We start from the raw sequence: 24595 nt of genomic DNA, 5'->3' as shown, positions 1-24595 counted from the left end.
AAATATTTTGACAGGATTGTGGCAACCAAGTTCACATTAAAAAAAAACAACCCTAACCTTTTCTATATATTTTTTTTCTACTTTTACAACGAGAGCGCAGTGTTCAAATATTATTTAATTACCCAAGTATCATTAGATCCAGAGCACTTGCATGCTCCCGTTGTAATGGTTAAACATCACAAAGACTGTACAATTCGGCAGTTATTGCATTCTCCCCAAAAGTGCTTAAATAATAGCCTAAAATCTGAAGAATTACTTTAATACTTCAATAAAAATAACCCAATTCAAAACATTTTCGTGGAAACACAGCTCCTTGCTCTAGGCTACCGAATAATGGCTGAAAGGAAGTATATAGCTTGTCATTTCTGATTAGAGAACTGTGCCTCTGCGCTTTGAATGAGAGGCATGGTTGGTAATAGGAAGTGCAGATATTAAAGTTAATAAAATAATGTGGAATACGATATATATGAAACTTGACCAAGTATAGCCCAGAACAGAACATACATTACCCTGCTCAGTCAGCTCCTGTGTTACGCCCTCTAATGACCGACTTAATTTCTATTTTCTAAGGAGAGCGTTACAAAAATAAATAAATAAATAAATAAATAAATAAAAAATCATAAAAGAAAGCTCCACACTCTTTTGAGATTACCCAAATATTTTATTGTGCTACATCGCAGATGCCAAGCAAAACGGCCTGACATAATGACACAAGCACACGGCCAACGGGGCCAGAATTTTAAATTGCTCAGAGATATAGGTCCTATTTCAAAGCTAGAAGCCTTGTGGTTATTAGAAATAATTAGCCACAGAGCTGCTGATGCCAAACTATCGCATTGTCATATTATCTACAGCAGCTTCTCTTCTGGGTTCCCAATGCTTTATATGGTTTTTTTTTTTGTCAACCAGATAAATGGGCTCATAGACAGAGTATCCAATCACCGATTACTGATTAATCTAATATTCTACACAAGTCATCTCTTTTTTTTCCCCTCAATACCCAACTTAACGTTTTCTTATTTAAAGGCAGGCTATGTTAGCGGCCGATCTTTTCATATACAACCTACCCACAAACCAATAATGAAACTGTCCCCCGTATTGTGACACTCTTAGGGGATTTTTTTTATAAAAAATAACAACAATAATAATAATAATTCCATGAGCTAATCCTAGTAAACCCAGAATTAAAGTTTATGTTTCCATATTTCACTCTCAAAAATATTTAGAACTTTGACACATATGACATTATGTTTTCATTAAAACAGCTGATTTCAAAATGCTGCACTGTGCAAAAACACTATAAACAGTTTATGATGAACTGCCAGGCTCTTAATTAAAACAATAAATCCAGACTGCAATATTTGTGCAGGCTCCGGTTTGACCTTTGCCTCTTGCTATCCACTACCAAAGCCACTGCCTTGTTCCCTGTGCCAATTGTAGATGATTTTAAAACATGATCTGAAAGGCACTAAAAGATAAAATAAGAGAAAATGCACCATTACTCTTTTGCGGTAATGATTAATTCAGTTCATATTTTACAATCTGGTTATGAAGTAAAGCCCGCAGACTTTACATCAAGTCTCTCCCATCTGTGCACCTCCTAGAGGGTGTAAAAAGTGGCCAGCAGTTTACAAGATGGACACAAAGGTGTAATTCACAAACAACGTACATGGCGAGGGGAGGAAAAACAAAGAGGGATTGTAGACATAATGAGTAAAAGATGATGAACTTCTCAGTGCAATTGTTTAGACTTGTTCTTTAGCCGAGCCAATTCAATGCTTAAGTGTGACTCGATTTGTGGGGTGACTCTATTGTTAGTGACTCTGCTGTTAGATTCTATAGGTGAGAAGGTAATGGGGGCCACAGGAAAGAATTTTGTAGGCCTGCCACCTTGTCTAGGAAAAATAGAAAGGGGGAGTTACATTACCATTATTTTCCTACCCATAGACATTTATTTTTACCTGTCTTGACTTTATAACATGGAATATTAACCAACTCAGTTCATTTGCTCTGCTGTGTTTCAATTCCTGGGCTTTTCTATCTGCCAATGCTCAAATAAATACATTACAGATTAGTCCAATCTAAAAAGCAAGAAACAAGAGATCTAGTTGCTTGGTCTGAATTAATACACGCGCTGCATCCTAGATTTCTGCTTTTAAGATCCACTGCCAATCTCAGTAGCAATAAACACACACACGAAGGCATGCACAGCACACATGCATGCTTTTTCAATAGCACAGCTTCTTTGCCCAGCCATGTTGCTTAACAACTTCCGAGAAGACCAACTCTGCTTCATGTCTTCCCATCACTGATTTCACACCATCAAGGGATAAAGTGCAAAAACACCACAAAAAATAAATTGACGAAGGCGCTGACATTTCCAAATGTCTACATTCCTAGAATTAAAGTGGTGCAAACCAGAAGACCATGGAAACAGATCCAGCTGCTGCAACATTTCCCTCTGCACAGAGTGAGACCAAAGTCTGTGCTTTTTTGTGTCCTTAAAACTCTCTCTCTCTCTCTCTCTCTCTCTCTCTGTGTGTGTGTGTGTGTGTACTGAACTTCCAAACATCTGAACAAACATCCACAGTCAGCATAAAAGTGTCTTGAAGATCCAACACGCAGCTGACAGACCATCTGTCTCTCCATTCTTGCTCTGTATCTACCGATTAAAAAATGAAGCTAAGCAAAAGCAAAAGGTTTTCTTCAGATTATACACCAGGCTCCAATCAAAATGCACACTGCTAACTTGATTTTGCCCAAGGTGTCCATTTAGCATTACTATTACATTTTTACGGCTTTGCGCAAAAGTTATTAACTTCTGTTCTCAGGTTTGGATAGCCATAAATAACTCAGTTTAATGTTGCCAAATGCACCACATCAGGCCTTCCCGATGGGCATGCTGGATGGGAATTCTGGGAGACCAAGTCCCCCACCTCTGAAGGGTATTCTCCTGGGCAAGTCCGCATCCAATGTTCTTTTCTACTACCACCCCCAACTCCAACTTTGTGGAGTCCGATGACTCCTTTTCCCCTGAAAGCTCCACCCTGCGGCCATGTCACACCAACAACTCATGACCTTCTTTTACTGGTCTACCATAGAGAGCATCCTCTCACACTGTATTGTGGTTTGGTATGCTGGCTTGATAGCCGCGGATAGGAAGATATTACAGAGGGTGGTGAGTACAGCACAAAACATCATGGACTGTCTCCTAACACCACTGGATGAAATCGCTAGGGCCCGTTGCCTTGGAAGAGTGAGGAAAATTCTCAGGGATGACTCACACCCTGGTTGGTACCTCTTTACTCTCCTACCATCCGGTAGGAGATATAGAAGTATAGCCAGCCATACCAACAGGCTGAAAAACAGCTTCTATCCATGGGCTGTCAGGCTCTTGAACGGGAAATAGCTTTATGTATGATAGACTTGTGAGGCCGGCGCGTTGTCAATTAGCTCACAAGGTGTAATAAGTCGGTGGGTTTGTTATCACTGTGAGTTGTGGGGGGGGGAATGGAGGGAGGCTCAGCCAATCTCATTGTATACATGTTGTACTTTGATAATAAAGGTTCATTCATGCATTCACTACCATAATCACATATTATTTTGTGGTCTTAAGCCGAGCAGCAAGGCACTTTCTCCATCTAAATCAGAGGTGTCCAACCTTGACGACTTTAAGACTTGTGGACTTCAGCTCCCAGAATTCCCAAGCAAGAATGGGTGGGTGAGGAATTTGGGGAGTTGAAGTCCACAAGTCTTAAAAGTTGCCAAGGTTGGCCACCCCTGGTGAAAAATAAGTTACACTGTTAATTGTTTCAGAACACGAGACATAAAATCTGATTTATCACCACTATCATAAACAAGTATTCTGCATTTTTATTTGTTTGTTTAAAATATTTTTCCCATTTGGTGAAGAAATACCTTGTTTGTTTGTTTGTTTGTTTGTTTGTTTGTTTGTTTGTTTGTTTGTTTGTTTGTTTGTTTGTTTTGGCAAAAAGAAAGATTTTCTCCCCTAGGAAAATTTTCATTAGTGTGAAATCCTTGGTGTTTAAACTTGCCTTACATACATGGTGGCCAAGGGTCCTACATTATGTTCTATTGTTCGCAAATGATCAGTCTCCTTGACTCCCCATGTCTCATTTAAATTGCAAAGCAATACTTCCTGAAATAAGTCTCCCATGGACCTTTTCAGAGTAAGAAGTGGGGCAACAGGGAAGGTGGCTAGATTATGGGGAGATGTAAAACCTTCATCTACTTCATAGATGTAAAGGGAGTATTAAAACAACACGAAACAAGAGAAATTCAGAGACATTTTTCAAAGGGAAGGAAAGCTTTCAAGAAAGCAGAAGGTAGACTTTGACACAGAACAGTACTTGTTAATAAAGCAGTGATTATAATTGTCATCTGTTGGAAGAGATCTCGCATGGATGAAGGGGTTGGATTAGAAAACCTCTAAGGTCCCTCCCAACTCTATGATTCTATGATATCTCACATGACAGCATTTTCCATCATACTGATACATTAATTACCATTAATGTACCAGCAGGCATCGATCCAGGGCATCAAATATTAGACTGGATCAAATTCAGAATGATCGAATTCCAAAGACCATCAGATTTGGAGCTAGTCACCAAGAGCACAGTCCTATGTACATTTGTTCAAAAAGGTGTCCCATTAAGTTCAGCATGCTTTACTCAAGGGCTCTGCATAAGATTTTAGATCAAACAGCCAGTTCCTAGATGGAGAATTATCAGAATAAAATATGCATATTCAGCCTGGGATAAAAGAGCTACTTGAGTGTTCTGTCACTCGCCATTAAATTGAGGCCACCATTATTAAATCCACAGCAGGAGAAAGATGTAAAGGGTTGAATGGGTTACAATACCGCATTCTTCTCCATTATGACTTCCATCTTCTAAATCTATAATAGTTCAAACCATAGGAGCCAACAGAGTCAGTTGATGGAAACAAGACTGGGACACCTGGTTCAGGATTTAGACTACTACAGACCTATATGAATGTTTCAGCACCTTGGAGAGTAGCCAAGATACTGTAAAGAGAAATTATCCGAGCACAACTGATTGTACACTTTGGCTCTGGTTCCTCTACTTATGCTTTACTGTAACTTGCCAGCCTTTTGGGGTGAGGGGGAGCATCTGAAGAGTGACATCTTGATTTGGGAGCGTGCTTTGTGATCTTATGAGCCACAACCTTCAACAACCCTGGAAATGTATATCAGCTAAACTGGGTCAGCAGACATATCATGCATGCTCCAAAATGAACTTCATTGACCTAGCTAATAAATCCTGAGGGGCTCTAATGATAGTTGTAACCATATACTGGTTTGTTTAGGGCTAAATTATTCCTCTCTCCAGTCAACTAATTCCCTCCTTCCCTTGTTGTATGGACTACTTACCTGAAGGTTAATTGTACCTAGTGCAGACTGCTAATTCAGCTGAAGACTTAATGAGGCCTTGGAAAGCCAGGTAAAGACCTAGCTGTTTGGTCTCTATGGTCATGCTGGTGTTCACACATGCCAGGAAAGAAAAAAGATCTGAAATAAATAAAGGGTGGATACCATGTCCACTCCATTTGTATCGCTGCAGTTTTATTTTTGTTTCTTTTTTGTTAATATATATTTACCTCTGAAAGGGAAAAATATTAAAGAGGCAGGAACTTAGCATGAAAGCAAAATTCTTCCATCCCCTCTTCGTGGTGAGTAGAAAAACTAAAAACGTGGCCCTTAGCCAACCCAATCAGTTACCCTATATTATGCACTGCTGGCGTACAAAATAAAATGACTTGCCTAGAAAAGATAATCGGATCAGTCATCTTTAAGCACACAGGGCCAGAATAGGTCTTCAAGTAGAGTGAGACCTACAGAAGCAGTTTCTGGGAAGAAAGAAGATCGGTTATTATTTATTCCAACCCATATGGTAAAATAAATTTAGGCCACAGGAAGAACAGAGACAATAAATCTTATCGTCTACACCCTCCTAGCCTTATTAGCAGGACCAGTGCCAAGGATTAGAGGATTTGTACTTCAAAACATCTGGAGGCCATCCTGTTGCCTATGCTTGGTCAAAGAGATGAGACCCTAGTTGGATGTGGTGAGGCTTTCTTCTGAGCATCACAGGTAAAATTGTGCTGCCCCCAGCACCAATATGATCCACGTCTGCTCAGAAACATTTCCAGCCGATTTTAATGAGACTCGTTTTAGCATAATCTGTACGGCGCAGTAGCCCTCCAGACATTAATGAACTACAACTCCCATCATCTCTGGTGCTGACTAGGCTACCCAATCCTTCCGGGAGCTGTATTTCAGCCACAATTCTTCTAACCCCGTTCTAAAGGATTGGAGCCTGAGATTCCTATTTCTCCTTCCGTAGGAGGGGGGGGAAGCCGTGGAATTAAAATGCTTAGGGAGATAGATGTCTGGGTGAGCCACTTTTCTGGGAGTGGGGAGCGGGCAGGTGGGGCTGAAGTGGGAGCGTTATCACAGGTTGATCACCGTCTTCTCAAGGACTGCTCTGAATTCCCTGATCTTGTTATGATTTTTTTTTACCCCCCCCCCCTCTCTGTGTCTCCCTCCCTCCACTTCATCCCCCCCTCCCCGCAAACACCCTGAGTGCCTGGCTTATAAAATGCATGAAAAGTAATTTAATTAAGTATCTATTCCGAGCTGAAAATGACCATTTTGTTCGAACCAGCCGAGCACTAGTTTAACCGGGGTGTTCACAACTCCCAAGCAAATCAGCACATTATAAAGGCAGCCCTTCAACTTAAGAACAATTACTGTCATTTATCAGCCTGGATAGCAATAATGCCTGCATCGACAGCATTCGAGAGGTAAAAGAGCCAAGGTGGCTGTAATGATATGCAAAGCCACCACTTTCCCACATTTCGAACTGTCTCTTTCCCATCAATACATCTCCCCATCCCTACAATTTATCAATACAAATGGGGGACCCATTGAAGGCGGAGGGGGGGAGCGGGCGAGAAGATAAATATGAACGGGGCGGAATAAAAAAAAAAGGTTCACGAATGTTTGAGTTTCAAAATGATGAAAGGCGCACGACATCCTTGCGGCGTTTCCCATACGATGACCTGATCGCATCAAATTTTATGCAGCAAAAAAAAAAGAAGAAGAAGGAGAAGAAGAAGAAGCCAGGATAAAAGATCATATTTCTTCCAGATGGCGGTAGCAGCTCTTTCTTCTGCCGTGCCTTCCTTCACTCTGTCATTTCCACCACCTCGGCCTCCATTTCTATTTCAATCATACAGAAGAGTAGCTGCATAGAGGTTGTTGCTTATATCCAACTAGCATTATTATATCGGTGCTGTTACAGCTTGGGGGTTGGCAATGGAGAGAGAGAGCCACAATTGTCACATGAATCTGGGTGACTGAAATGACTACGGAACCCGACTTCAAGACCAAATGCCAAGCAATAGATTGGGAAGGAAGGAGGAGGCAGAGTTGTAGCTATCCCATGACGGGAAACTGCTTCCCATCTTTCATCCCTGCATTAAGTTTCCCATTCCTTATCTCACAGGTCTTCCGGGCGGAAGATAAACTGTCCTCTTCCAAGTCACACCACTGGTTCATCTTGGCCAAGGATCAAGAGCTGATTGCCCTCCAGAGGTTTTGTATCTCAGTCCATCATCTGCTGCAGCCAGCATGGAAAGTGAAAGTAGATTAAGGGAGATAAATGGCAAAGCTTCTTAGGGTGCCAGGTTTCCCTCCCTTTATCCAGGCAGATAAAAGTCTCGGCTCCAGATAACCACTTTCCAAAAGTCTCCTGCAGAGGTCATCTCCAGATCTACTGAGTTTTTCAGAAATAAACGACACTGAGATGGGAAGATCAAACAGTAGGAAGATGTCAACCACTCATGGAGACTTTGAGATTATCAGGAGCTAGACCAGATAACCTATGTGGCCTCTTCTGAGCTGATAGATGGGGAAGAAATGGAGGTAGTGACAGATTTTATCTTCCTGGCCTCCAGGATCACCACAGATGGGGACTGCAGCCAAGAAATTAAAAGATGCTTGCTCCTGGGGAGGAAAGCTATGGCAAATCTAGACAGCATACTGAAAAGCAGAGACATCACCCTGCCAACAAAAGTACATATAGTCAAGGCCATGGTTTTCCCAGTTGCAATGTATGGATGTGAAAGTTGGACCATAAGAAAGGCTGAGCGACAAAGAATTGAGGCCTTTGAACTATGGTGCTGGAGAAGACTCCTGCGAGTCCCCTGGACTGCAAGGCGATCAAACCAGTCAGTCCTAGAGGAGATCAACACTGACTGCTTTTTAGAAGGCCAGATCCTGAAGTTGAAACTCAAGTACTTTCGCCACCTAATGAGAAGGAAGGACTCACTGGAGAAGAGCCTGATGCTGGGAAAGATTGAGGACAAGAGAAGAAGGGGATGACAGAGAATGAGGTGGCTGGATGGAGTCACTGAAGCAGGAGGCATGAGCTTAAATGGACTCCAGAAGATGGTAGAGGACGGGAAGGCCTGGAGGAATGTTGTCCATGGGGTCGTGATGGGTCGGACACGACTTCGCAACTAACAACAACAAATAATAATTCCACGTGCAGAGTCCTAACACAGATTCTTTAGCCACTGATGCCCTGACCTACTGAATGGCTCATGATGCCTACCCCATCCCACTCCATCCTCTGTCCCAGAGCCATTTCCACCCCTTGCCTCTTCAAATAAGTGGCAGAGAAAATGGCAAAGTGAAGAGAAAGCCCTCTGCGTACGAGCAGAGTTTGCGCACTTCTTTGAGTGGTGGCACCACGGCATTCTTCAATATGAGTCTCTGCAGGAAATGTTGATATATTCAAAATGTGCTTTGAGCCAGAGGGTATGTCTTCCTCACTGTCATCTTATTACACCATGCAGGTGGAAAACGGACAGTTCAATCACAAAATCATAATGCTTAAGGCAGCATGAAATCATAAAGCTAGCAACAAAACAGGTGAAGCATGCTAGACTTGTGATTCATGGGCTCCTTTACACCCTGGCCTGTCAGTGATTCAGTGATAGCCTTGAATGGTTAGTCTCTGGCAGGGTTCTCCCCTGCCTCTCTACCTCGCCCCCAGCCCACCAAGCACAGGAGGAAAAAGATACATTATCCATTTGGGTGCACTTAGGTTTCGTTTTCTATTCCATAAAAATACTCATGAATAGTTAAACTGTTTATCCAACTGTACACACTGGTTATGAAGTATAAAAATGGACGTCGGAGGCAACTTGTGCAAGGAACACAGTTCCAGATCTCATTCACAAAACACAACTGCTGGGTTGACATCGTAGGCTATGCTCAAGGGGACCTGGTGGGATGACCCACACAACATGCTGAACCACACATTTCTTAACCTTGATTTTAAACTAGACTAATGTTGCGTATGAACCTAGCCAGAGGGTGACTCAGGTTTTCGTTAGTCCCTAAAAAACAGAGGCCACAATCCTTAGGTGTGGTTGTGTTCTCTACTTCAGGTGTCTGGTGCCAATAGTCCTAATGTCCAGGAAAGTGAGGGTGGTCCCCTTTGGGTTATGGGTCCTCTTTTTCATTCCCATCCAGTTTTTATCATTTTGCCATCTTTTTTCTTGTTGTTATAGTGTTCTTTTATTAAAACATTGGTATGACATGACATGACATGACATGAGTCATTGGCACTCTGGGCACTAAATAAATTTAATAATAAATATACACATAAAGCGTTCTCTCTCTCGCTCTCTCGCTCTCTCGCTCTCTCTCACACACACACACAAAATACAATACATCAATCTAGAAACAGGTGGAAAATATTTGTTTACATTATAATATGTTCTTTTTAATGAAGATAGGTTGTCCTCTATCAAGAAGAGATAAAAACCAGGTTTTGCTTTAACTTGCAATGTTGAATAAGCCACAAAGCCTGAATTACAGCTTACAGCTGAGCCATAAACCATAGTTTCTACACCACAATGATGGGGTTCACGCAAACATGGCAAGCTCAAAGCAAACTAGCCATACCCTACCATAAAACATACATCAGCTATACAGTCCAAAAGTGATTTTTTTTTGTATCCACGTACATGCGTTCATTTCTCCTAATAATGATGGCATATCTTGCTATTTACAAAGCTGAGATCTGTTCGTATTGTTGGCAGAACAAAATATTTTGCTAAAGTCTTTTGCATTATGGCACGATGATTATTTGAACTCTCTGAAATATTCCCCGGGTTTTGCTGAACTTGCTCCTGTGGTATACCATGCTTGCCTTTTCTTCTCTCTATACAATCCAGGCAATTAACCAAATGACATTTCAAACTGTTCTAATGCCATCATTCTATCATTTCTGCTCCATAATATGTGATGTGATCATGCCTTATTAAGGAATGTTCAATGCAATGAGAGTAGGTGATAAATTCTAACTGGATAGAGGTGCAAATTGAAGGGGAGGAATCCATTTCAAATAAAACTGTGCAGTTACGTAATTATGGAACCATTTCAAGGAAGTAGCTGAAAAATCAGTTCTCGGATTATCGGCAAGCTTAACTAGGGCAGCATGCTAGCTGGTTCCCTCCTTGCTGATTAACACAATTCGGAAACAGATTGGTAGCAATCTGATCTCAGATGTTTCATTTGCAACTAGTAGCCAGCATACTGGCTGGGGAATTCTGGGAGTTGAAGTCCACACAGCTTAAAGTTGCCAAGGTTGAGAAACACTGCTCTAGCTGCTATTAGATGACAGCCAAATTAGCCTTCCTTTCAGATATAATGCAGTCTTTGTTCCCAGAAACACCTGCACAGGCTCAAACAATTTGAGGCAATGCTATATCAACCCAAAATTTTCAGACTCCTCCAACAGATTACAATTTGGCTAAGAAGATACCATGCCCAAGGTAATGGATCATTGTTCCTGGATGCTCCTTTATTACTTCAGTACAGACTAGATCCGGTTTCTCTGAGCAGAGCAAAACGCATCTGAGTTCTGGATACTTTGCCTCTTCACATTTTGCAACAGAAAAGTGCAGTTAACCAGCTTTTCCCAACCTTTGATTATGCTGGACTCCTTCTCCAATCATCCTCAGTCCGTCTGACCATCAGAGAATGATGAGAGTCATCATCCAATAGATCCCAAAGTTACCAGATCAGGAAAGGATGATTTGAAAAAGAAAAGCCAGCTAAAATAGTGGCTAGAACCTTTGTCTACTGATATTATTTTGGGTTTTTAAACAAACTTTTATGTACTCTGTTCCTCACACTGTCATACAGCATTTTATATATATATAGCTCTGAGAGTGTTTATGATAAGACAGGCAGAGAAAGAAAGAAAGAAAGAAAGAAAGAAAGAAAGAAAGAAAGAAAGAAAGAAAGAAAGAAAGAAAGAAAGAAAGAAAGAAAAAGATAGATAGATAGATAGATAGATAGATAGATAGATAGATAGATAGATAGGTAGGTAGGTAGGTAGGTAGGTAGGTAGGTAGGTAGGTAGGTAGGTAGAAGAAGGAAGGAAGGAAGGAAGGAAGGAAGGAAAGAAAGAAAGAAAGAAAGAAAGAAAGAAAGAAAGAAAGAAAGAAAGAAAGAAAGAAAGAAAGAAAGAAAAGCTCAGCATTTTGGCGGTTGCATTTTTGAAGCCCACACATGCTGTGCATAAGGAGAAGAATGCATTATTACATGACATTCCTAATTGTACCTCTCTCAGTTGGAGTCCATCAGAAGCTCTGCATGTTGTGCCTTTATAAGAAATACCATCTCCAGAGAGCATCGGAAAGCACATGGTAAGCTGGGAAACGAATCGCCACCGTACAGATGCTATCCGTTATGTTTCCCATAATCTTGAAGCTTTCCGAAGACAAGTCAAGGTACTTGTTGTTTCTTCCCCCAGCTCACACATGGCGTAAGACAACAGGGCAGCAAGTGGCTTCTCATCTAATTCTAAACCCTGCAAGTTAGTATCAAGTCTCATATCACATCAGCTATAAAATCTCATAAACCGTGGAAGGCCCTCCTTTCTCCATGCGCACTTCAACTAATTCTTTTTTGGCTCTTCTTCTCTCTATATATATGTACTTCCACTTCAAATGTTCAGAGAAATGCACGAAAAAGGGGTTTTTTTTCCCCCCACATAGGCCAATCACATCCTCATGGACCACCATCTTGTGGTATGTAACCTGGAAAAAGATATCTTGGGACTTTTCCTGCATCCTTCCCTTCTTTTCACCCCTGCCATGACACCATTCAAAAACTGGCCCATCACATCCACAAAAACGGAGGCTAAACACGAGGCTAAAACAAGCACAAATCAACCACGACCGCCCGTCCCCGTGCACACACCATGCACCCATTTATATACTTTTCCCAACACACATATCCTGTAGCCCCATAACAATTTTCTTATCAGAAAGATTGAATTGACTTCCCCCCCCCCAGCACTTTGTTAATGCCATTTCCGAATGGCTATTGAGCGACACTGGTCTAACTTTCGTACCTTGCATTTGTGCAGCAACAGTGATATTGATCCACAGAACCACACAAATTCTCTCTCTCTCTCTTTTTTTTTTTTTTGTATATAGATAGAGAGATAGATATGGATAATTCAGCAGAATGGGTCTCTTCTGAAATTACTCCGGCTATCAAGGGGAGATTAATTCCCACTTTGATTTTTTTTCTCCTTTCAGCAACTCTTTCCTGATTCATGGATATCAGAGGATAAATTAGTGCCGTACATAACCAAACAATATGATCTTACAGTTGGACTTTGCACTGCTTCTGTCATCCGAAAACAAAGCAGCAGATGGCGCTTATTTCTCCCTCCCTTAGATTTCTTCTCCTTTTCCTTTTTAAACGAAAAGACTCAAAAGCGAAGGCAAAACCAGGATATTTCATGGCTCTAATGGTACACTCGGTTTCATAAGAAAACTGAAGAAAACACTTAGCGTGGCATAATCCTGAAAGGAGTTTAATTGGGGAAGGGTTTTCTATGCTCGCTTATCAGAATTTGAGTCAACTTTAGTTTGGGATGTGGTGTTACATCGCTTCCCTAATATTAGGAAAGCTCCTATTTGATCACTTTGTAATGAAATGCATAACTATTTATGGAGCTCCAGTTCAGAATGGCCTGATATAATGTTTTATTGGTTTAATAGTAACATCTTTGTAGGATTGTTGTGAGATGCCAGGAGTCATTGAAAGTCAGGTGGCTTAGAAGTTATTTATCATTTATTATTATTTCATGGAGATATATATATAATCTGAAAGGTGATACTAACAGCAGAGAGAGAGAGAGAGAGAGAGAGAGAGAGAGAGAGAGAGACAGACAGACAGACAGACAGACAGACAGACAGACAGATAGAAATAAAACAACACTAACTATGCTGTTATTATTACCTTTCAGGTTGTTTTTCAACCTCTCCATCTAAGCCAACAACCCAGGAATTTCCTGTCATCTCTAAGTATCAAAGTACTACCCAGATATGATCCTACGTATACTTATTTTATTTTATCCAACGCAGTTAAAATCAGCTAGAAGCCCTCACCTAATTTGTCATGTATTAGTTAGGCACTATCTAATATAGCTAACTGAATGGCTGAAAGCTTGACCTGCCCCTAATGTTAATCCACGGCTCTCCCAAGCAGATCACTCTAGGGATCTATTTGATCTATTTGATCTGCTGGCTTCCCCTTCTTCTCCGGTGAGGGGCTATTCTCTTTAAGCTGCTAAAAGATGCCTTGAAACATGATGGCAAACACTGAAAAAAAACGGAGAGAACACACAGGACATCCCAATGAATTCACTGAGTGCATATTCACAAATTAATTTTCATACACAATGAAACTATCCATCAAAATCAACACCGCCTTCTGGATAAGGGAACTCTTCTGCCAAGAATATTTCCACCAAGAACAAAAGGCTGTCCTGCCATCTTATTTTTAACCAAGAAAATTACATATTTCCAAAAGTATCCAAAGAATTAATTATCCCAATACAAATACCTTCACTGTTACAAGGAGAGAGAGCCTATAACAAGAGTTCCCTTGGGAGAATAACCAGACAATATGCTGAAGAAAACTGCTCCATAATGTTTCTGTTGAAGTCACCATGTTAATCTGTTGCAAGAAAAACAACAGAGACTTGGTGTCACCTTAAAAGAGAGTTTTTCAACCTTGGCAACTTTAAGACAGGTAAGACCAGCTGGAGATAATTTGGTACCAGAGATGGGGAAAAAAAGATGATGCTACTTTTCCATTCCATATAAAGTTTTCCCCTGTCCAGTTGCGTCCAACTCTAGGAGGTGGTGCTCAACTCCATTTCTTAGATGAGGGAGCCAGTGTTGTCCGACAATGCTTCCATGAACATGTGGCTGGCATGACTATACGCCGAGGTGCACGGAACGCTGTTACCATCCCACCAAAGTGGTACCTATTTATTGACTCACATTTGCATGCTTCCAACTAGGGAACAGGAGCTGGGGCAAGTAACAGGAGCTCGCCCCGTCACGCAGCGCTTGGGTCTCAAACCTGTCAACTTTCCAGCTGACCAGCTCAGCGTCTTTAACCGCTGAGTCATTCCATGTATGAAGTCCAATTCAATCAGGAGTTGAATTTTTGTTCAGCACTGCAGTACTATAGAGATAATATTCCCACTGTCCCTACGCATTTTGTCTAAAGGTAGAACCTGTCCTGGATTTGGTATCAAATGAACTGCCTGAAGACACCTACTGAGGTGGTCCTAACAAGCCAACCATTTTAAGGGGGGGGGGTTTCTTTCTGGCAAGAGCACTTAGCATGCCTACTTACTCAACCAACATTATTCACAAACCAAAAAAGGAAAGCTCCCACACACCCATTTTTTTGTATATATTATATGGTTTCACACACATTTTTTTTTATCATTAGGTAAGTGCAAACATTGTATTCTGAGAAGGATGTGACTTAGCAGGAGCTACTAGAAAGACGATACTGTGTGTGTTTCGACATCATAAGCAAACCTGAGCTCAAATATAGGAATTGATGGAATACCCTTGCTGCTCAAGATGAATGGAGGGAGCGCATTGTCACAATGCGCTCGCTCTCCACGTATTAGCATCCCAAGCAGGCTCTTTTACCATGGTAGTTATTGGCTTTCTGTCCTATTGGTGAAACAAACAAATGATGCTGTTCTGATGGAACAGTGCACACACTTTCAACACGTTGCTCATGCAGATTTCCTGTTGGAAAGCCTGGCACGATGGAGGGTTACTTAACGTCACCAAAAACCTCGTGTATTATGAAAAGAGAAGAAGTGTCTAGGTTCACATGACATGCTGAGCCATAAACTAAACACATTTTAGCAAAATAGATTGGGACAATCCAAACTATAGGATGACTTTGTGTTATAGAAACCCACAAAATTGGGTTGATGTTGCAAAGAGAAGGATTAGGGGTGAGGTGATAGCTGTTCTCCAGTAACTGAGGGGCAGTCACAGAGATGAGGGGGTTAACTTATTTTCCAACGCACCTGAAGGCAGGACAAGAAAACAACAGGTAGAAGTTCATTAAAGAGAGAAGCAACCTAGAACTAAGAAGAAATTTCCTGACAATGGACAATTAATCAGTGGAATGGCTTGCCTCTCAGAGTTGTGCTCCATCGCTGGAGATCTTCCAGAAAAGATTGAACAACCATTTATCCAGGATGGTATATGGTCTCCTGCCTTGGGTAGGGGGTTGGGCTAGAACAGGAGTCCCCAACTCCTGGTCCGTGGACCGGTACCAGGCCATGGCATGCCAGCAACCGGTCCACACAAACAAGCAAAGCCCCATATGTGGGATGCAGATAGCACACAAAACCATGCACTCTCCGGCCCGTGGAAAAACCTCTCTCCACGGAACGGGTCCGTAGTGCCCAAAAGGTTGGGCACCTCTGGGCTTGAGGACTCCCAAGGTCCCTCCCAGCCCTATGATTCTGTGTTATAGAACAGCTGACTAAATATAATTTGTTCCAATAGATTCTATTAAAACTTAAATGTATAAGATAGGATGTCAATAGACTCATGCACAAAAGATTCATTGTAAAAAGGATAAAACGCTGGGTTATCTTTATTTTATATTGTATGCTTGTCTGAATTAACTGGCTGTAAGTGCAAGGAGTGGCTGTAAGTCAATTTTTTTTAATGCCACTGTAATTTAGAACATTCGCTAAGCAAATGGTTATAAGCAGGGGACTACCTATATTTCATGCCAGTACAAAATGGGACCACTCCCACCCCCCAGCCCTATATTAAAATTACAATTAAACGTATAAAATAGCATCACCTACTTTAAATAACTAACTAAATATAAATGGCTAATCTGATAATAGTTGACACAAAACTGCACAGTAATCAAGCACAAAGGATTTTTGCATGCTATCAGACTTCGCCTTAATTACGACTGTTTTGTTACCAGCAAGGTTTGGGGTAATGAATATGCTGTTAAAGGTTTCTTAATAATACTTTCATATTAGTCTCAGAGTAATTTTTCAATACATTCTGTATAAAATAGATTTCATTACCCCATATTATTAAGAGAAACAAACATACTCCCCTTTCCTAACGTAAAGTCATATAATTAGATGACCTTCCTGCACAAATCCAGGAAAAAAAGGGTCTGGCAAGAAACAGGAAAATATTCAATCTGCTGTTTAAGCACAGTTAGTCAAGACAAAAGGGATTTCGTTCGATGTGCTATCAAATCCTTTGGAAAGGCTCTTTCAGAACCGCGCTTTTCCAAAAGGGACTTTTCATTTTACTATAACATTTGACAAGTTCCCAGCTCTGCCATCATTTATGGCTTATTTCTACATTTAGCCCACTTAAATGTGCTTTTAAAACATATCGGATAAACTGGTAAAAATTACGTACAATGCAAATTACATTTGAGACAAGTTTTTATTGACTTAAAGCGTGAGCCGTAAGATGATAACAAATAGGATTTGTTTTGATTTAGTGCTTTTTAAAACAGACACACACAAAACCTCTCACTCCAAATGTGTGACAGGAGTTAAATGTAGTGTTGCTGCCACCTCAAGGTCTCCCAAGAAAAGTGTCACGCTTTATTTTCACTTGCTTCTAGCCAGCTCATTTTAGTGACACCATCAAGTGCACGTGGAGAGGCCTTGTGAAAATATCTTGCCTTAAAAAATGTCAAAGTGATTCTGCATGTCTGCTCAAAAAAGATGGGCTTATTTTATAAAAAGCATGGTCCTGACTGCTGGAGAATGGATTCTAAGAGTTAAGATAGCAAAAAGGGAAATATATTTAAATTAACCAGAAAAATGAGGTAAGATCTTTTTTAAAATCACTTGGAGACGTGTAGTGAGTTGCAATAAATTCTAGGAAATTAAACCTAGACTGCTAGTAAAGTCCAAGAAGGTTTTTTTTCTCCGAGACTGCTAATAAGTCACAAACAGCTAATGAAAGCAATTAGGGATAAATAAAGAAGAGATGGTGACAGTATTTCCGCACTTATTTACAAAACTATTTCACTGCAGGAACATTGTGCCAATAGTGTACGAGAGATACTAGGCACAATAAAATATTTGAAACAAAAAACAAATCTTCCTTTAATAGCATTTCTGAGTTGCTTTTTTTTTGCTGCAGGAGGATATAAAATGGTGTTCTTGTTTTTATTTTTCTAGTATGCATCTCTCCATCACCCACCTCCCCACCAGCTGCTCAGGACTCCTGATCTGAAAACAATCCATAGAACGAGTTATGATGTCTTCAAGAATTTCCTTCTAAAAGAAAAGTGAGATGCCACTAAAGTGGCAGAACATCAAAGAGATTGTTATGTAATTAAAAAAGGCAACACAGGTGCATGGAAATTTTGGCCACTTGGTAACTAAAATTAATGCAAAGCCTCCTACATCCATAAGGATCTTGTTAATTCTATGCCCTTTTCCTAAAGGATCGTTTCCGTTCAATTGAAATGGATGGTAGAGAAGAACTGCAAAAAAGGGACACGTTTGGAGCAGTGCCAATGAACCTCAAAAATCCTAGAATTAAAGCTGAGTTATCCTCAAACCTCACTCTGAGTCCAATCTCTGCATGGAAAAAAGGAACGGGTAATCCTTGACTTACAACCTTTCATTTAGTGACTGTTCAAAGTTACCAAAGTAACTTATAACCCTTTTTCAAACTTAAAACCATTGCAGCATGCATCCCTGTGGTCACGTGATCAAAATTCGAATGCTTGGCAACTGGCATGTACTTATGACGGTTGCAGTTTCCCGGAATCATGTGAAGCAAAGTCAATGGGGAAGCCAGATTCACTTAACAATCGTGTTACTAACTTAACAGCGGCAATGGCAAGAAAGGTTGTAAAGTGGGGCAAGACTCACTTAACAACTGTCTTGCTTAGCAACAGAAATTTTAGGTTCAATTGTGGTCGTAAGTCAAGGACTACCTGCATTACCCCAGCTGAGTTGTGTGCCTGGCATTCAGCCTTTATCTGATGGGCCTGATCCTCTAAATACTAGCTAAGCCCTGGTTTGGGGAGTGTTTCAAACATCCTAGCACCAGGAGCTCAATTAGGGCCACTGCACTGCAGCATGCTATGTAATATGCCACGAAACAAATTTATGTTTGTTGGGATGCCAATTAGATGTTCCATTTAAAATAAAGAGCCTGTGATTAAAAGGCTGAAGGGGTTCCAACGCACTGTGTAGACTGGGAAAATTTACAAAATGTGTAGACTGGGAAAATGTGTAGACTGGGAAAATTTACAACCCAAATGCTACATAAAATATACTGCATCCTTTATGCTTCTTGAGGAATTCACTGCTACTTATCTCATTAATAACATGAAGACAACCCATTCTTTTTAATCATTGAAAAATATTTTGAACCTGAGCTACAAAGCATCAGTAGAAGACTGGACCACCATGAGGTCAACAATTCCAGAGGACTTAAATGCATTTGAGAGCTTACGGAAAGATTTACGATCATGTTCCTGAGAGGCCATTCTTTTTTTTCTTTTTTTTTTAAATTAAAATGTAAGTAACAGCATTTTAAAAAACAATTACATCATCTACTCTTTTTCGTGCCTTCAAAGCTTATTTTGCGAGCAGTTAGGTTGATATTGCTGTTTTGAACCTAAGGTTATTGTTGTTACATAAATGAATCTATAGCTCAGAATTGTTTCCATCAGCAATTGCAGCTCAGTACAAAAAGTGAAAATTATAGCTATGTTGATTACTGGGGTGGGGGGGAGAATCTAAAAGACCTTCCCTCTGGTAGCTAACTAGAGTTTGTAAAATAATTACAAGACAAGAAATCTTTATCAGATAAAATGAAGAAAAAAAGACATTCATACAGATAATGATGATGATAATGATGATGATAACAACAACAATGTTGGAAGGGACCTTAGAGGTCATCTAGTCCAACTCCCTGCTCAGGCAGGAAACCCTATACCATTTCGGACAAATGGCTGTCCAGTCTCTTCTTAAAAACTTCCAGGGTTGGAGCATTCACCGCTTCTGGAGGCAGGTTGTTCCACTGGTTAATTGTTTTAACCTTCAGGAAGTTTCTCCTTAGTTCCAGGTTGCTTCTCTCCTTGATTAGTTTCCATCCATTGCTTCTTGTCCTGCCTTCAGGCGCTTTGGAGAATAGTTTGACTCCCTCTTCTTTGGGGCAGCCCCTGAGATACTGGAACACTGCTATCATGTTCCCCCTCGTCCTTCTCTTCATTAAATTAGATATACCCAGTTCCAGCAACTGTTCTTTGTATGTTTTAGCCTCCAGTCCCCTGATCATCTTTGTTGCTCTCCTCTAGCTGGAGAATTTTGGGAGTTGAAGTCCACACATCGTAAAGTTGCCAAGGTTGAGAAACACTGTTCTAGAGTCTCAACATCTTTTTTACATCGTGGTGACCAAAACTGGATGCAGTGTTCCAAGTGTGGCCTTACCAAGGCCTTGTAAAGTGGTATTAACACTTCACGTGATCTTGATTCTGTCCCTCTGTTAATGCAGTCTTCTTCCTTTGCACTGATCGGACTCAGAGTGAAATGTGAGGATAAACTGGGAGGCTGAGAGTTCTAGGCCTGCCTTAGACTTGAAGACCACCTTGGCCATCCCTCTCTTTCAACTCAGCCCACCTGACAAGGCTGTTGTTGTAGGGATCACGGGAGGCAGGAGTATAATTCAGTGTTTCCAAGAGAAGAGAGAGTATCTATCATTCAGGGCTGAATGGTGGAGTGCTTGTTGCTCTCTAACTTTGGCTGTTGGCCTCAGACGTTTCATTACCCAGTAAGGCAGGGGGTCTTCAAACGTGGCCCTTTTATGACTTGTGGACTTCAACTCCCAGAATTCCTCAGCCAGGGTTTGGGAGTTGAAGTCCACAAGTCATAAAAGGGCCAAGTTTGAAGACCCCTGGCCTATACTGTAAACCAAAACCCTCAGGTGTCTGGGACGTGCCTGGCTGAGGAATTCTGGGAGTTGAAGTCCACAAGTCATAAAAGGGCCAGGTTTGAAGACCCCCTGCAATAAGGTAACATCATCAGTGCCCCGTCTTCTCGTTCAAGCAGGACCACGTAGCTCCAGCCTCGAAAGCAGCACTCTGGGTGCAGCGATGATGTTATCGAGGTGGGGAATGAAACATCTGCAAGCCAGCAACCGAACCCCAAGAACTCCACAGTATTAGATGCATTAGCTTCATGTATAGTTTCATATATAGATGTAGTACACAGAATGATAGGAAGGGACCTTGGAGGTCTTCTAGTCCAACCCCCTGCTCAAACAGGTGTGTAATGTGTGTGTGTAATATGTATGTGTGTATACATATATATACACATATGCATATCTAATATATATACCTGTTATACACATGCACAGAGGCAAAGTGTAAAAATATAACAAATATATAAAATAAAACAGTAATTGCAGTCCCACGTCTGCAGGCTGATAAAGCTGAGGATCACCTCTCCAGGGACAGGAAATGGTAGCTTAAAAGGGGACATATTTATTTATTTTACGGACTGATTTATTCAACTGATATGGGCAGAATGAAAATAAAATGAAAAACAATTACAAAACTTACAACACAGTACAAAGCGGCTCAGTGATCAGCACAGTACAAACTAAGCGCAAAGAAGCAGCGGCGGCCAGATACACGCGCCGCCCCTCTTGAGGTGCCGCAAATGGACGCGGGGAGAGGCAGTTCACACGACCCAGCTGACCGCGGGTCGCTTGCGGGAAAACCTGACTCTCCCCCCCCGCCGCCCCCTCCCCCGAGCGCCAGGCTCGGATAGCTTTTAAACTGGGTCCGTCTTATGCTTCGGGCTACCGCCCTCGGCTTAGGGTGCCACAGAAGCGGCTCCGCTCGCTCCCGAAGCGGGTTAAGAGCGTCGCGCCAACTCCCTCACACCCGCTCAGAGAGAGAGAGAGAGAGAGAGAGAGAGAGAGAGAGAGAGCGCACGCGCTTTCCGCTCGGCCGGCCGGCCTGGCGCCTTCCGATCTCTATGGTAACAGGTGGCGCGGGGAGGGGGGGAGAGAAAAGAGAGAAAGTCAGACGGAACTTTCACTCCCCGGTCACCTGACCCGGCCCCGCCGGGGTCACGTGACCGCCTTTCCATGGTCGCCATTTTGAAGCGGGGGGCTACCGCAGAGAAGAAGAAGAAGGAGGAGGAAGGAGAGCCGGGGTAGGAGAGGGAAGGGCAGGGGAAGGGGCGGCGGCGAGGACGGGGGTGGGGGGCGTGGAGGGGCGGCCAGCGGGGCCGGGTGGGGGGCAACCGGGAAGAAGAGGCAGCCGGGGGAGAGAGAGAGAGAGAGCAAGGCGTTGCAAGGAGGGGGGGAGCTCGAAAACCGCTCGCCTCTCTCCGCGGCTCATCCGGAGGGACCCACCGGAGGAGGGGCTGCCGTTTTGCGGGAGGGATCGGCGCTTTGGGGTCTCCCCGGAGCCCGTTTCGCCCAGCAGAAGGTGATCCTCTCCACCACCATCATCACCCCCCCCCACCCCCGAGGGCGCTTGGCGTGTTTCCCCGCGGCTTCCTCTCCCTCGGGGTGACCCCCCCGAGGTTGGGCTCGCTGCGTGCAGGGCAGAGACCCAGAAAAGGGGCAGATTCACTCCTGCGGACAAGGGCGTCGTGGAAACCGGCGGGTCGTGGGTGAGGGGGGCTCTGCACGGTCCGATCCTGACGTGCGTTTTTCCCTTCGTTATTCACCTTTCTCTCCACCCGCAATAAGTGGACGCGTAGAATAGTACTTTTCCATTCAAACCTTTTGAAGGAAAGGTTTTCGACCTCTTTCCTCGATATGACACGTCTCCAGGTATCTGAAATTACAGTTACAGCCTGGCTGGGAATTACAGCCTGGCTGGGAATGTTTGGATTTGTAGTCTAAACCCATCTGGAGGTGGGGAGGGGGGAGAGAGACTGGTCGAGCCTGTCAAACTCCTTCCTTAATGGTCAGTTTGTGAAAATTCTGTTAGGCGGTGGGTTTTTTTCCAGCCTTTTGGTGGGCAAATGCACCTGGCCTCCAAGACTTTTTCTTGTTTTATAGTTTTTTCCCACAAAAATCCTCCCGATTGGTTTGCAATTGATGGGTAAAGATGTTGTGTGAGCAAGTGATAACTGCCACGCTAATAGAAGATTTTGAATTAAATTGGTGTTCCATATTTTAAAAAAAAGAATTAAAAGCTACTGCTTTACAAATCTATGTGATCAGAGACATTTTTTGTAATTTCATAAAAGGATTTTAGTTGGCTTCAGCTTCTCATGCATTTTGCATACATCCTATATATGTCCTTCCTTGTCCTCTTCTGCCTTGAAAGCAAAACATTACTTTTAAAATCAATTTCCTGTGAAAATTAGCCCATTATTAGCTTCCATTGAATTGTCACATATAAAAGGCTAGTATGAATATACCTAGTTAGATTTAGGGTATCTCAGGCTATAAAATTCTAATAGAGGAATTGGAAACCCAGGATTCTCCACTCTGTTGTCCAAATTTTTATTTTATTATTTTTTAACATAAGAAGTCATCACTACCACATTCCAATCCATTTAGACTGTTTGAGTGAAGTATTATTAGAATTTTACCCTAGATGGATCAATATATTATTTATTTAATTCTGCCTTGCATTTAACAGCTCAAGGCAATAGACACAGTATTCCCTCTACTTATTTTTTCTTGTGGGTAGGTTGGGCTGAGAGAAAGTGACTTCCCAAGTCTCGTAGTGATTGTTTGGCTGAAAGTGACTTGAATCTAGATTTCCCTGCTCCTGGTCCAATATATCAATGATTATGTTATGCTGCCTCTCTAAGCTGCAGACAATCTATAAATTGCAGCTGGCCATGAATGGTGGCATGGATAATGATATCGTTAAACAGATTGCTGCTTACTGATTGCTTTCCGAGCTAATTTAAGATGCTCAGTTTGGTGTGCAAAACTTTCTATCATAGCTGAAGGCCCCGTAGGTAATTTGCCCTAAATTATAGAAGACTTTGTGAACCAGTTTGGTGGGGTGTTTAAAAACACCCAAACCAGGATACCTTTCTAGTTCTGCTTTAGGCTCAAAGCCAGCTGGATAACCTTGGACCAGTTACTCTCAGCCATTGGAAGAAGATACTGGTTGTCAAAGCCACCTCTGAACATGTTGCCAGCAAAACGGCAGGGTCTCATCCAGGCCGTTGCCAAGGATCAAGACTGATTTGAAAACGAATATAATAATAGGCTTTATGCATGCCTCGGTCTTTAGTAGATTACATTTTATTTCTAAAATAAAATAATGTTGCATGATGCTGTAGAAAAGATGGATTTCTTTCCTCTCTTCTAAAGAGATACTTAATCAACTATATTTTTGTCCCAGATTACGGCCATGAATGTTGTCAGTTAGCATGAGGAGAGAATCCACAAGGAAGATGCAAAGGCTCAACTGACAGCTGTTCTGATGAACGATGCTGTGCACTGGCACGTGGGAATATCAGCAATAATCGCCTGTAATAATAGAGCAGAAGAGCAGCTAAGAAGAGAGTGGCGGCTGGCAAGACAAAAAAAATTGTCTCTGAAACCTTTCCCTTTTAAACCATCTGTTAGACTGGCAAGAACCTGGTAAGCCCATCATGTGAAGATGATGGTGATGATGGTGTCCATTCAGTCATGTCCGACTCTTAGTGATTCTTTCGGCCAGGTCTCTCCACATCTTCCAATCTTGCACTATTTCTTTGAGTTGTTCTGTGTGTCTGGTTGGTGTGGTTTTCTGTGGCCTGGTTTCCTTTTACTGCTAGCTCTTCAAAACGCAATTGCTTTCTCCAGTGAATTCTCCCACATGACATGGCCAAAGTAAGTCAGATGCAGCTTTGTGATTTTGCCTTCTAGTGATAGGTCTGGTGTTATGTGCTCCAGTACTTGTTAGTTAGTCCTCTCTGCTGTCCAAAGAATACGCAGGAGCCTTCTCCCAGCATCACATGAGAAAGATCATTTTTTAATTAAAGAAGCATCCTGTTCTTGTAGTTCAGACATGTCAAACACAAGGCCCAGGGGCCGGATGCGGCCCGCGAAGTGGTTTCATGTGGCCCGCGAAGCCATCCTGGAAACAGTGAGGGAACGGCCCCCGTTGCCTTGGCCCTGGCCCAGGCCGGCCGGG

The sequence above is a fragment of the Protobothrops mucrosquamatus genome, unplaced genomic scaffold (genome assembly GCF_001527695.2).
Source record: "Protobothrops mucrosquamatus isolate PMUCROS unplaced genomic scaffold, P.Mucros_1.0 scaffold1051, whole genome shotgun sequence".
Lineage (NCBI taxonomy): Eukaryota > Metazoa > Chordata > Lepidosauria > Squamata > Viperidae > Protobothrops > Protobothrops mucrosquamatus.
The sequence above is the reverse complement of the archived record's forward strand: the minus strand, read 5'-3'. Positions refer to the sequence as shown.